Source organism: Bos grunniens, chromosome 28, assembly GCF_055505025.1.
Source record: "Bos grunniens cultivar Pamir isolate PY7600 chromosome 28, Bosgru_T2T1.0, whole genome shotgun sequence".
Lineage (NCBI taxonomy): Eukaryota > Metazoa > Chordata > Mammalia > Artiodactyla > Bovidae > Bos > Bos grunniens.
This window is the reverse complement of record NC_141192.1, coordinates 43,352,113-43,365,828: the sequence shown is the minus strand read 5'-3', so window position 1 is coordinate 43,365,828 and position 13,716 is coordinate 43,352,113. Positions and strand designations below refer to the sequence as shown.

General features: G+C 70.5%; 3 non-coding genes and 1 pseudogene across 3 annotated transcripts; all 4 read right to left on the bottom strand.

The window, feature by feature from the left end:
• Positions 1-770: 770 nt before the first annotated feature.
• Positions 771-889, bottom strand: LOC147343223 (5S ribosomal RNA). Its single transcript, XR_015157256.1, has one exon. It is a non-coding gene; the product is annotated as a 5S ribosomal RNA (ribosomal RNA).
• A 1,940-nt stretch (positions 890-2,829) lies between these two features.
• On the bottom strand, positions 2,830-2,948 carry LOC147343222 (5S ribosomal RNA; annotated as a pseudogene).
• An 8,341-nt stretch (positions 2,949-11,289) lies between these two features.
• Positions 11,290-11,408, bottom strand: LOC147343221 (5S ribosomal RNA). The gene has a single exon (XR_015157227.1). It is a non-coding gene; the product is annotated as a 5S ribosomal RNA (ribosomal RNA).
• Positions 11,409-13,446: 2,038 nt separating this feature from the next.
• LOC147343220 (5S ribosomal RNA) lies at positions 13,447-13,565 on the bottom strand. The gene has a single exon (XR_015157255.1). It is a non-coding gene; the product is annotated as a 5S ribosomal RNA (ribosomal RNA).
• Positions 13,566-13,716: the final 151 nt, after the last annotated feature.

The following is a 13,716-nucleotide window of genomic DNA, read 5'->3' as shown; positions in this document are numbered from 1 at the left end:
GACTTCCTCGCATCCGAGGTCTCAAAGGTCCCCTTCGGCTTGGCCACCTACGGCGAAACCCAGCCCCCGCCCCCAGGCCAGAGGGTGAGTGCGTGAGAGTGTGTGTGTGAGTGTCGGTGGGCGACGGTGGGGTCCGGTCGACTGGGGGCCGGGGGAAACCCAGAATGGAGGGGACAGGGTGTGGCGGCCGGGGGTTTGGAAGTCTGTGTGGTCCTCTTGCTGTCTGTCTCTCTCTCTCCCTGTTTCTCCGTCTCCCTTACCTGTGGTCTCCGGCTCTTGACCTTTCTCGGCGGCGGTGGGGCGGGGGTGTGTGTGTGCGTGACTGTTTTGTGTGTGTGTGTGTGTGTGAGTGTTGTGCGCGCGCGCCTGCGGGAGACCCAGCGGTTGCCTGCGAGGATGCGTCGAGGGGTGGGGCTGGGGACGGGCCGGGGGCTGCGGCTGCGGCGGGGGCTGGGGCCGGGGCCCCGCCCAGAAGTGCCTGAGGCCTGCCAAGGGAGCCCCAGAGAGAGAGCACCCCCTCCACCCCCGCCCTCGCCGGTCCTCTGGTTTCCTGGAAGTCGAATGCGGAGGGGCTCGCGGGCCGCCCGGAGGCAACCCAGGTCTGCAGCGGGAGTCGGGGGCCCGGCCACCCACCCCGGGAGGGGCTGGAAGGCAGGCGACCGCTCTGAGCGCGCTGGGGTGCGAGGGGCCAGCGGCAGGTGGGGCTTGCGGGGGTGGGGGACGGGCGCTAAAGGAGCGGGGAGGCAAAAAAAAAAAAAGAAAGAAAGAAAAGCCTACAGCACCCGGTATTCCCAGGCGGTCTCCCATCCAAGTACTAACCAGGCCCGACCCTGCTTAGCTTCCGAGATCAGACGAGATCGGGCGCGTTCAGGGTGGTATGGCCGTAGACGGGGGCGGCTGCCGCCGGGCGCCCTAAGAGCCCTGCGCTGCGCCTGCCTTTCGCTCCGACCTGCCGCTCGGGCCAGCCGGCCGCAGCTCCCCCACGGAGCGCGCGCTGCACTTGAGCTGCACGACCCGCGAGCCGACGCCGCTCCGCCCCCCGCACACCGCCACCCCCGGCCAGCACCTGCCTGGCCCGGCCCGGGGACCAGCTGTAGCTCTGGGACCCCGGGACCCCGGGGACCTATACCGGCCCGGCATGCCCGCGGCGGATCGGGCGCGGGGTGGGGGTGCGGGGGGGGTGGGGGGGCGGGTGAGGGGCGCGGAGGGGTGAGTAGTGAGGTCTGGCGCTCTCTCACCCTGGGACCCCCAGGCCCGGGCCCCGCCGGAAGCCGCCGCCCCCCCTCAGCCACCTCTCCCCCTCCCCGCCCCGCCCCCCTCCCCCCGCCTCCTCCCCCCCGCCACCCACCAAGGCCTTCGCTGCTCAGGGCCACGTGGCCCCGGAGCTCTCTGGCTTCGGGACGCCAAGGCCCGCGGTCCTGAGCCTCCAGCCTGTGCGGAGTCAGCCGTGGCCCTGAGCGCCCATCCTGCCCGGCACCTGCCTGCGCCCAAAGCCACCTGGAGCCACCAGCGCGGTGAACCAAGAGCTCGTCCGCCCCTTCGCCCTCCCGAGGCCCCTTGCCCCCACGCCGCCTCCGCGAGGACCTTCCGGAGGGAGCAGACGAACGACATGCAGGCACACACGGACAGACACACAGACACTCGCAGGCACCACGCCACATGCGAGACAGCCGGCCGGCGCCAGCGCGGCAGCCAGGGCCACAGCCATAGCACCCGTGGGAGGCTGGGGCCAGGAGAGACAGAGACAGAAAGAGATGAAGGTTCAGAGACACACTCCCAAGACGGCGAGGCAGATGCAGACAGACAGACAGACAGACAGAAGCAGACAGACACGAGCGCAGGCACACACGGGGAGGGAGAGACAGAGAGAGGGACACTGAGCGATCAACAGAGAGACGGAGAACGGGAGACGGACAGGGGACAGGGGATGGCATCCGCTCCGAGATAGACACACTGGCACAGACCGCATTACACCTCAGAGAGAGAGGCCGTGTGGGGCAGGAAGCAGCTTCCTCTAAGGGAGGGGCGTCAGCCTTGGGCCGGCGGGTCTGGCTGGACGCAGCGCCCCGGCAATCACCCGTGGGGACCCCCGGGACTTCCTCGCATCCGAGGTCTCAAAGGTCCCTTCGGCTTGGCCACCTACGGCGAGACCCAGCCCCGCCCCCAGGCCAGAGGGGTGAGTGTGAGAGTGTGTGAGTGTCGGTGGGGCGACAGGTCCGGTCGACTGGGGGCCGGGGGGTCCCAGAACAGGGCGAGGGTGTGGCGGCCGGGGGTTTGGAAGTCTGTGTGGTCCTTCTTGCCGCCCCGTCTCCTCCCTGTTTCTCCGTTCCCTTTACCTGTATCTCCGGCTCTTGACCTTCTCGCGGTGGGGCGGGGTGTGTGTGTGCGTGACTGTTTTGTGTGTGTGTGTGTGTGAGTGTTGTGCGCGCGCCTGCGGGAGACCCAGCGGTTGCCTGCGAGGATGCGTCGAGGCGGGGCTGGGGACGGGCCGGGGGCTGCGGCCGTGGCGGGGTGGCCGGGGCCGGGGCCCCGCCCAGAAGCGCCCGAGGCCTCCCGCCAAGGAGCCCCAGGAGGAGAGAGCACCCCCTCCACCCCCGCCCTCGCCGGTCCTCTGCTCTGGAAGTCGAATGCGAGGCTCGCGGCCGCCCGGAGGCAACCCAGGTCTGCAGCGGGAGTCGGGGCCCCGGCCACCCACCCCGGGAGGGGGCCGGGAAGGGCAGGCGACCGCCCGCGGAGCGTCGGGCAGCGAGGGGCCAGCGGCAGGTGGGCCGGGGGGGTGGGGGACGGGCGCCAGCGATGTAAGAGAAAAAAAAAAAAGAAAGAAAGAAAAGCCCACAGCACCCGGTATTCCCAGGCGGTCTCCCATCCAAGTACTAACCAGGCCCGACCCTGCTTGCCTCCGAGATCAGACGAGATCGGGCGCGTTCAGGGTGGCAGCGGCCGGGGTAGACGGTGGTGGCTGCCGCTGGCGCCCTAAGAGCCCTGCGCTGCGCCTGCTCTTTGCTCCGACCTGCCGGCTCGGGGCCGGCCGGCCGCAGCTCTCCACGGAGCGCGCGCTGCACTTGAGCTGCACGACCCGCGACCGAGGTCCCTGGCGCCGTGTGGCCGGCCGACGCCGCTCCTGCCTCGCACACCGCCACCCCCGGCCGCACCCGCCTGGCCTGGGCTCCGGGGGACCACGGGCTTCCGGGGGACCCGGGACCCCTGGACCTGAGAGGAAGCTCGGCTCCGGCATGCTCGCGGCGGATCGGGCGTGGGGTGGGGGTGGGGTGGGGTGGGGGTGGGGTGGGGGTGAGGGGCGCGGAGGGGTGAGGCGGGGCGGAGGTCTTGGCGCTCTCTCACCCTGGGACCCTCCAGGCCCGGCCCCGCTCGGAGGCCGCCGCCCCCTCAGCCACCTCTCCCCCCTCCCCGCGCCGCCCCCTCCCCCCGCCTCCCCCCCCCCTCCCCGCCGCCACCCCACCAAGGCCTGCTGCGTCAGGGCCACGGCCCCGGAGCTCTCTGGCTTCGGGGCCCGCTGGGGCCCGCGGTCCTCTGAGCCTCCTGCGGGCCTGTGCGCAGCCCAGACGTGGCCCCGAGCGCCCATCCTGCTCGGCACCCGCCCGGTGCCCAAAGCCACCCGGCCACCAGCGCGGTGAACCAAGAGCTCGTCCGCCCCGGCTCCTTCGCCCTCCCGAGGCCCCCTTGCCCCCACGCCACCCTCCAAGCACAGACCCTCCGCGGAGGGAGCAGACGAGCGACATGCAGGCACACGGGACACACAGGAGCGCTCCGGGCAGCACCCACGCCACGTGTGAGCCGGCCGGCGCCAGCGCGCAGCCAGGCCACAGCCAGCACCCAGGAGGCCGGGGGTCAGAGACAGAGACAGAAAGAGACAGGTTCAGACACACTCTAAGACGGCGCGAGGCAGACAGACAGACAGACAGACAGACAGACAGACAGACACGAGCGCGCAGGCACACACGGGAGGGGAGAGACAGAGAGAGGGAGACACCGAGCGACTGACAGAGAGACGGAGAACGGGAGTATTGCAGAGCCAGGTGATGGCATCCGCTCCGAGATGGACACTGGGCAGACCGTGACACACCAGAGAGAGGCCGTGCGGCAGCGCTTCCTGGCGGAGGGGCGTCAGCTCTGGGCCGTTGGCCCTGGCCGGGACGGCGCCCTTGGGGCTGGCAATCACCCGTGGGGACCCCCGGACTTCCTCGCATCCGAGGTCTCAAAGGTCCCCCGGCTTGGCCACCTACGGCGAAACCCAGCCCCCGCCCCCAGGCCAGAGGTGAGTGCGTGAGAGTGTGTGTGTGAGTGTCGGTGCCACGGCAGTCTGTCAGACTGGGGGCCAGGGAAACCCAGAATGGAGGGGACAGGGTGTGGCGGCCGGGGGTTTGGAAGTCTGTGTGGTCCTCTTGCTGTCTGTCTCTCTCTCTCCCTGTTTCTCCGTCTCCCTTACCTGTGGTCTCCCGGCTCTTGACCTTTCTCGGCGGCGGTGGGGCGGGGTGTGTGTGTGCGTGACTGTTTTGTGTGTGTGTGTGTGTGTGAGTGTTGTGCGCGCGCGCCTGCGGGAGACCCAGCGGTTGCCTGCGAGGATGCGTCGAGGGGTGGGGCTGGGGACGGGCTCAGGGGCCGCGGCTGCGGCGGGGTCAGGGCCGGGGCCCCGCCCAGAAGTGCCTGGAGGCCTGCCAAGGGAGCCCCAGAGAGAGAGCACCCCTCCTCCACCCCCGCCCCCGCCGGTCCTCTGGTTTCCTGGAAGTCGAATGCGGAGGGGCTCGCGGGCCGCCCGGCGCGTCCTAGGCCCGCAGCGGGAGTCGGGGCCCCGGCCACCCACCCCGGGAGGGGCTGGGGGCAAAAGGACTGCCTGAGCGCGCTGGGGGTGCGAGTGTCAGCGGCAGGTGGGGCTTGCGGGTGGGGGACGGTTGGAAGGAGCGGGAGGCGAAAAAAAAAAAAAGAAAGAAAGAAAAGCCTACAGCACCCGGTATTCCCAGGCGGTCTCCCATCCAAGTAATACCAATCTCGCGTCTGACCCCGCTTAGCTTCCGAGATCAGACGAGATCGGGCGCGTTCAGGGTGGTATGGCCGGGACGGGAGGAGCGCGCCGGGCGCCCTGGAAGAGCCCCGCGGCTGCGCCCGCCTTTCGCTCCGACCTGCCGCTCGGGCCAGCCGGCCGCAGCTCCCCACGGAGCGCGCGCTGCACTCGAGCTGCGGCCGACCGCGATCGGGAGTCCCGGCGGCCGCGGTGCCGGCCGACGCCGCCCGCCCCCGCACACCGCCACCCCCGGCCAGCACCCGCCTGGCCCGGCCCGGGGACCACGGGGTTTCCGGGACCCGGGACCCTGGACCCGGAGCAGCCGGCCCGGCATGCCTGCGGCGGACGGGCGTGGGGGTGGGGTGGGTGGTGGGTGGGGTGAGGGGCGCGCGGAGGGGTGAGGCGGGGCGGAGGTCTTGGCGCTCTCTCACCCTGGGACCCTCCAGGCCCGGCCCTGCCTCAGCCGCCCCCCCAGCCACCTCTCCCCCTCCCCGCCCCGCCCCCTCCCCGCCTCCTCCCCCCCCCCCCCCCGCCACCGCCACCAAGGCCTTCGCTGCTCAGGGCCACGTGGCCCCGGAGCTCTCAGCTTCAGACCTGCTGGGGGCCCGCGTCCTCTGAGCCTCCTGCGGGCCTGTGCGCAGCCCAGCCGTGGCCCTGAGCGCCCATCCTGCCTGGCACCTGCCCGGTGCCCAAAGCCACCTGGAGCCACCAGCGCGGTGAACCAAGGCTTCCGTCCGCCCCGCCCCTTCGCCTCCCGAGGCCCCCTTGCCCCCACGCCGCCCTCCAAGCACAGGACCTTCCGGGAGGGAGCAGACGAACGACATGCAGGCACACGGACAGACACACAGACACCTGCAGGCACCCACGCCACGTGACAGCCGCCGGCGCCAGCGCGGCAGCCAGGGCCACAGCCATAGCACCTGGGAGGCCGGGGGTCAGGAGAGACAGAGACAGAAAGAGATGAAGGTTCAGAGGACACACTCCCAAGATGGCGCGAGGCAGAGTGCACAGACAGACAGACAGACAGACAGACAGACAGACACGAGCGCAGGCGCCTACACGGGGCAGGGAGAGACAAAAGAGAGAGGGAGTATACCTGGAAAGACTGACAGAGAGACGGAGAACTGCAGACACGATAGGCAGATGTGTGGACAAGCATCCGAGCCCGAGATAGACACACACTGGCACAGACCGTGACACACCTCAGAGAGAGGCCGTGCGGCGGAAGCAGCTTCCCTAAGGAGAAGCGCCTGGCCGGGCGGGGCCGGCGGACGCAGCGCCCCGGGGCCGGCAATCACCAGGGGGACCCCGGACTTCCTCGCATCCGAGGCCTCAGCGTCCCTTCGGCTTGGCCACCTCCACGGGCGACCCAGCCCCCGCCCCTCTAGGCCAGGTGAGCGTGAGAGTGTGTGTGCGAGTGTGTCGGCGGGCGACGGTGGGTCCGGTCGACTGGGGGCCGGGGGGATCCCAGAATGGAGGGACAGGGTGTAAGGCTGCAGGTTTGGAAGTCTGTGTGGTCCTTGCTGTCTGTCTCTCTCTCTGTTTCTCCGTCTCCCTTACCTGTGGTCTCCGGGTTTCGACCTTTCTCGGCGGCGGTGGGGGCGGGGTGTGTGTGCGTGACTGTTTTGTGTGTGTGTGTGTGTGAGTGTTGTGCGCGCGCGCCTGCGGGAGACCGGTGCGGGCTGCCGCGGATGCGTCGAGGGGTGGGGCTGGGGACGGGCCGGGGCTGCGCTTGCAGGGGCTGGGGCTGGGGGCCCCGCCCAGAAGTGCCCGAGGCCTGCCAAGGGAGCCCCAGAGAGAGCACGCCCACCCTCGCCCGCCGGTCCTCTTGGTTTTCTCGGAAGTCGAACGCGGAGGGGCCTGCGGGCCGCCCGGAGGCAACCCAGGGTCTGCAGTGTGTCAGCCCGCGGCCAGCCCACCCCGAGGGGCTGGAAGGCAGGCACCGTTTCGAGCGCGCGCGCTGGGGTGCGAGGGCCAGCGTGTGAGGTGGGGTCGGCGGGGGTGAAGGCGCCAGCGAGGAGGCAAAAAAAAAAAAGAAAGAAAGAAAAGCCTACAGCACCCGGTATTCCCAGTGCTGGGCGTCTCCATCCGCGAGCCAGCATTCAGGCCCGACCCTGCTTAGCTTCCGCAGATCAGACGAGATCGGGCGCGTTCAGGTGGCGCGGCTCGTGTAGACAAGAGCTTGCCGGGCCGGGCGCCCTAAGAGCCCTGCGCTGCGCCTGCTCGCTCCGACCTGCCGCTCGGGCCGCCGGCCGCAGCTCCCGCGAGCGCGCAGCCGCACTTCAGCCTGCACGACCCGCGACTTGGAGTCCCATGTGGCCGTGTGCTGCTCGACGCCGCTCCGCCCCCCGCACACCCCGCCACCCCCTGGCCAGCGCACCTGCCTTGCCCGCCCGGGGACCCATTAAGCTTCCTGGGACCCGGGGACCCCGGACCCGGGAGCAGCCATCTGCGCGCCTGCGGCGGATCGGGCGTGGGGGTGGGGTGGGGGTGGGGGTGGGTGGGGTGAGGGGCAGAGGGTGAGGCGGAAGCAGGTCTGGCGCCTCCTCGCTCCTGACCTCCAGGGCCTGTCCTGCTCGGCTGCTGCCCTCAGCCACCCCCTCCCCCTCCCCGCCCCGCCCCCCTCCCCCCGCCTCCTCCCCCCCCCCCCCCCCCCCCGCCACCCCACCAAGGCCTGCTGCTCAGGGCCACACCCCGGGAGCTCTGCCTGGCCCAGCTGGGGCCCGCGGGTCCTTCCGAGCTCCTGCGGGGCCCAGGCAAGAGCCCGGCCGTGGCCCGAGTGCTCCATCTGCCTGCGCACCTGCCCGGTGCCCAAAGCCACCTGGGAAGTCACCCAGAAGGCAGAACCAAGGAGCCTGTCCGCCCCGCCCCTTCGCCCTCCCGAGGCCCCCTGTCCCCCACGCCGCCCCTCCAAGAAGCAGACCCTTCAGAGGGAGCAGACGAACGACGCGCGCACACGGACACACACACCTGCAGGCACTCACGCCACGTGAGACAGCCGGCCGAGGCCAGCAGCAGCAGCCAGCCACAGCCATAGCACCTGTGGGAGGCCGGGGGTCAGGAGAGACAGGAGACAGAAAGAGATGAAGGTTCAGAGACAGACACTCCCAAGACGGCGCGAGTGTGATGGAGACAGACAGACAGACAGACAGACAGACAGACACGAGCGTGCAGGCACAGCGCACAGAGAGACAGAGAGGGAGACACCGAGCGACTGGACAGACGGAGGAACGGGAGACGGACAGAGACAGGGAGTATCCGCTCCGAGATAGACACACTGGCACAGACCGTGACACACCTCAGAGAGAGGGCCGCGCAGAAGCAGCTTCTCCCGGTGAGGTGCCGCCCGGGCCCGGCGGGCCCCGGCTGGACGCAGCGCCCCAAGCTGGGTAACGGGGGGACCCCGGACTTCCTCGCATCCGAGGTCTCAAAGGTCCCCTCGGCTTGGCCACCTACGGCGAAATCAGCCCCGCCTCTTGCGCCGGAGAGGGGTGAGTGCGGAGCAGTGAGTGTCGGTGGGCGACGGGGGGTCCGGTCGACTGGGGGCCGGGGGAACCCAGAATGGAGGGGACAGGGTGTGGCGGCCGGGGGTTTGGAAGTCTGTGTGGTCCTTGCTGGTCTGTCTCTCTCTCCCCGTTTCTCCGTCTCCCTTACCTGTGGTCTCCGGCTCTTGACCTTTCTCGGCGGCGGTGTGGGGCGGGGTGTGTGTGTGCGTGACTGTTTTGTGTGTGTGTGTGTGAGTGTTGTGCGCGCGCGCCTGCGGGAGACCCAGCGGTTGCCTGCGAGGATGCGTCGAGGGGTGGGGCTGGGGACGGGCCGAAGCCGCGCTGCGGCGGGGGCTGGGGCCGGGGCCCTGCCCAGAAGTGCCTGAGGCCTGCCAAGGGAGCCCCAGAGAGAGAGCACCCCTCCACCCCCGCCCTCGCCGGTCCTCTGGTTTCCTGGGAAGTCGAATGCGGAGGGGCTCGCGGGCCGCCCGAGGCAACCCAGGTCTGCAGCGGGTGCTCGGGGCTCCCGGCCACCCACCCCGGGAGGGGCTGAAGGTAAGGACCGCTCTGAGCGCGCTGGGGTGCGAGGGGCCAGCGGCAGGTGGGGCTTGCGGGGTGGGGGGACGGGCGCTAAAGGAGCAGAGGCAAAAAAAAAAAAGAAAGAAAGAAGCCTGGCAGCACCCGGTACTCCTCAGGCGGAGCCCCATCCAAGGACACCAGCCTGACCCTGCTTAGCTTTCCTTATTCAGGACGAGATCGGGCGTTCAGTGGTGGCCAGACGGAGGTATTTTCGCCGCCGGGCGCCCTAAGAGCCCTGCGCTGCGCCTGCCTTTCGCTCCGACCTGCCGCCTGGCCGGCCGCTCAGCTCCCCACGGAGGCGCGCTGCACGAGCGCGGCGTCGACCCGCGACTGAGGCCCCGGCATGGCCGGGGAAGCCGGCCGACGCCGCTCCGCCCCTGCACACCGCCACCCCCGGCCAGCACCTGCCCAGGCCTGGCCTGGGGACCACGGGGACGGGACCAGACCCCGGACCGGAGCAGCCGAACGGCAGGAGCAGCCCCGCGGCGGACTGGGGCGGGTGGTGAAGTGGGGTGGAAGGGGGTGCGCGAGGGGCGCGGAGGGTGAGGCGGGGCGGAGGTCTTGGCGCTCTCTCACCCTGGGACCCTCCAGGCCCGGCCCCGGCCTGGAAGCCGCCGCCCCCTCAGCCGTCTCCTCTCCCCGCCCCGCCCCCCCCGCTCTCCCCCCCCGCCACCCCACCAAGGCCTCGCTGCTCAGGGCCATGGCCCCGAGCCGCCGCCTCGACCCGCTGGGGCCCGCGGTCCTCTCGCGGTCTTCCTGCGGGGCCTGTGCGCAGCCCAGCCGTGGTCTCGAGCGCCCATCCTGCCCGGCACCTGCTCGGTGCCCAAAGCCATCTGGCTTCACCAGCGCGGTGAACCAAGAGCTCGTCCGCCCCGCCCCTTCGTGCTCCTCCCGAGGCCCCCTTGCCCCCACGCCGCCCTCCAAGCACAGGACCTTCCGGAGGGAGTGCAGACGGCAAACGACATGCAGGCACACGGACAGACACACAGACACTCGCAGGCACCCACGCCACGTGCAGGGACAGCCGGCCGGCGCCAGCGCGGCAGCCACAGCCATGTCTGTGAGGCCGGGGCCAGAGACAGAGACAGCATGAGATGAAGGCTCAGAGACACACTCCCAAGATGAGTGAGAGACAGACAGACAGAAGAGAAGGAGACAGACATGCGGGCGACGAGCGCGCAGGCACACAGAGAGAGACAGAGAGGGAGACACCGAGCGACTGACAGAGAGACGGAGAACGGGAGACGACAGGGACAGGGGATGGCATCCGCCTCGAGGATAGACACCTGGGTACGCAGACGACGCACACCCCAGAGAGAGGCCGTGCGGCGCAGCAGCTTCCTCGAAGAGGGGGCGTCGCAGCCCGGCCGTTGGGCCCCGGCTGGACGCAGCGCCCTGGGGGCTGGCAATCACCCGTGGGACCCCGGACTTCCCGCATCCTGGAGGTCTCAAAGGTCCCCTTCGGCTTGGCCACCTACGGCGAGACCCAGCCCCCGCCCCCAGGCCAGAGGGTGAGTGCGTGAGAGTGTGTGTGTGAGTGTGTCGGCGGGAGCATTTGCGGGGTCCGGGTCGACGGGGGCCGGGGGGAACCCAGAATGGAGGGGACAGGGTGTGGCGGCCGGGGGTTTGGAAGTCTGTGTGGTCCTCTTGCTGTCTGTCTCTCTCTCTCCCTGTTTCTCCGTCTCCCTTACCTGTGGTCTCCGGCTCTTGACCTTTCTCGGCGGCGGTGGGGCGGGGTGTGTGTGTGCGTGACTGTTTTGTGTGTGTGTGTGTGTGAGTGTTGTGCGCGCGCGCCTGCGGGAGACCCAGCGGTTGCCTGCGAGGATGCGTCGAGGGGTGGGGCTGGGGACGGGCCGGGGGCTGCGGCTGCGGCGGGGGCTGGGGCCGGGGCCCCGCCCAGAAGTGCCTGAGGCCTGCCAAGGGAGCCCCAGAGAGAGAGCACCCCCTCCACCCCCGCCCTCGCCGGTCCTCTGGTTTCCTGGAAGTCGAATGCGGAGGGGCTCGCGGGCCGCCCGGAGGCAACCCAGGTCTGCAGCGGGAGTCGGGGCCCCGGCCACCCACCCCGGGAGGGGCTGGAAGGCAGGCGACCGCTCTGAGCGCGCTGGGGTGCGAGGGGCCAGCGGCAGGTGGGGCTTGCGGGGGTGGGGGGCGGGCGCTAAAGTAAAGGAGAGGGAGGCAAAAAAAAAAAAAAAGAAAAGAAAGAAAAGCCTACAGCACCCGGTATTCCCAGGCGGTCTCCCATCCAAGTACTAACCAGGCCCGACCCTGCTTAGCTTCCGAGATCAGACGAGATCGGGCGCGTTCAGGGGTGTATGGCCGTAGACGGGGGCAGCTGCCGCCGGGCGCCCTAAGAGCCCTGCGCTGCGCCTGCCTTTCGCTCCGACCTGCCGCTCGGGCCAGCCGGCCGCAGCCCCCCACGGAGGCGCGCGCTGCACTTGAGCTGCACGACCCGCGACCGGAGTCCCGGCGGCCGTGTGGCCGGCCGACGCCGCTCCGCCCCCCGCACACCGCCACCCCCGGCCAGCACCCGCCTGGCCCGGCCCGGGGGACCACGGGGCTTCCGGGACCCGGGACCCTGGACCCGGAGCAGCCGGCCCGCATGCCTGCGGCGGATCGGGCGTGGGGTGGGGTGGGGTGGGGTGGGGTGGGGTGGGGTGAGGGGCGCGGAGGGGTGAGGCGGGGCGGAGGTCTTGGCGCTCTCTCACCCTGGGACCCTCCAGGCCCGGCCCCGCTCGGAAGCCGCCGCCCCCCTCAGCCACCTCTCCCCCCTCCCCGCCCCGCCCCCCTCCCCCCGCCTCCTCCCCCCCCCCCCCCCCCCCGCCACCCCACCAAGGCCTTCGCTGCTCAGGGCCACGTGGCCCCGGAGCTCTCTGGCTTCGGGGCCCGCTGGGGCCCGCGGTCCTCTGAGCCTCCTGCGGGCCTGTGCGCAGCCCAGCCGTGGCCCTGAGCGCCCATCCTGCCCGGCACCTGCCCGGTGCCCAAAGCCACCTGGAGCCACCAGCGCGGTGAACCAAGAGCTCGTCCGCCCCGCCCCTTCGCCCTCCCGAGGCCCCCTTGCCCCCACGCCGCCCTCCAAGCACAGGACCTTCCGGAGGGAGCAGACGAACGACATGCAGGCACACGGACAGACACACAGACACTCGCAGGCACCCACGCCACGTGAGACAGCCGGCCGGCGCCAGCGCGGCAGCCAGGGCCACAGCCATAGCACCCGTGGGAGGCCGGGGGTCAGGAGAGACAGAGACAGAAAGAGATGAAGGTTCAGAGACACACTCCCAAGACGGCGCGAGGCAGATGCAGACAGACAGACAGACAGACAGACAGACAGACACGAGCGCGCAGGCACACACGGGGAGGGAGAGACAGAGATAGACACCGAGCGACTGACAGAGAGACGGAGAACGGGAGACGGACAGGGGACAGGGGATGGCATCCGCTCCGAGATAGACACACTGGCACAGACCGTGACACACCTCAGAGAGAGGCCGTGCGGCAGAAGCAGCTTCCCTAAGGGAGGGGGCGTCAGCCTTGGGCCGGCGGGCCCCGGCTGGACGCAGCGCCCTGGGGCTGGCAATCACCCGTGGGGACCCCCGGACTTCCTCGCATCCGAGGTCTCAAAGGTCCCCTTCGGCTTGGCCACCTACGGCGAAACCCAGCCCCCGCCCCCAGGCCAGAGGGTGAGTGCGTGAGAGTGTGTGTGTGAGTGTCGGTGGGCGACGGTGGGGTCCGGTCGACTGGGGGCCGGGGGAAACCCAGAATGGAGGGGACAGGGTGTGGCGGCCGGGGGTTTGGAAGTCTGTGTGGTCCTCTTGCTGTCTGTCTCTCTCTCTCCCTGTTTCTCCGTCTCCCTTACCTGTGGTCTCCGGGCTCTTGACCTTTCTCGGCGGCGGTGGGGCGGGGTGTGTGTGTGCGTGACTGTTTTGTGTGTGTGTGTGTGTGAGTGTTGTGCGCGCGCGCCTGCGGGAGACCCAGCGGTTGCCTGCGAGGATGCGTCGAGGGGTGGGGCTGGGGACGGGCCGGGGGCTGCGGCTGCGGCGGGGGCTGGGGCCGGGGCCCCGCCCAGAAGTGCCTGAGGCCTGCCAAGGGAGCCCCAGAGAGAGAGCACCCCCTCCACCCCCGCCCTCGCCGGTCCTCTGGTTTCCTGGAAGTCGAATGCGGAGGGGCTCGCGGGCCGCCCGGAGGCAACCCAGGTCTGCAGCGGGAGTCGGGGCCCCGGCCACCCACCCCGGGAGGGGCTGGAAGGCAGGCGACCGCTCTGAGCGCGCTGGGGTGCGAGGGGCCAGCGGCAGGTGGGGCTTGCGGGGGTGGGGGACGGGCGCTAAAGGAGCGGGGAGGCAAAAAAAAAAAAAAGAAAGAAAGAAAAGCCTACAGCACCCGGTATTCCCAGGCGGTCTCCCATCCAAGTACTAACCAGGCCCGACCCTGCTTAGCTTCCGAGATCAGACGAGATCGGGCGCGTTCAGGGTGGTATGGCCGTAGACGGGGGCGGCTGCCGCCGGGCGCCCTAAGAGCCCTGCGCTGCGCCTGCCTTTCGCTCCGACCTGCCGCTCGGGCCAGCCGGCCGCAGCTCTCCACGGAGCGCGCGCTGCACTTGAGCTGCACGACCCGCGACCGGAGTCCCGGCGGCCGTGT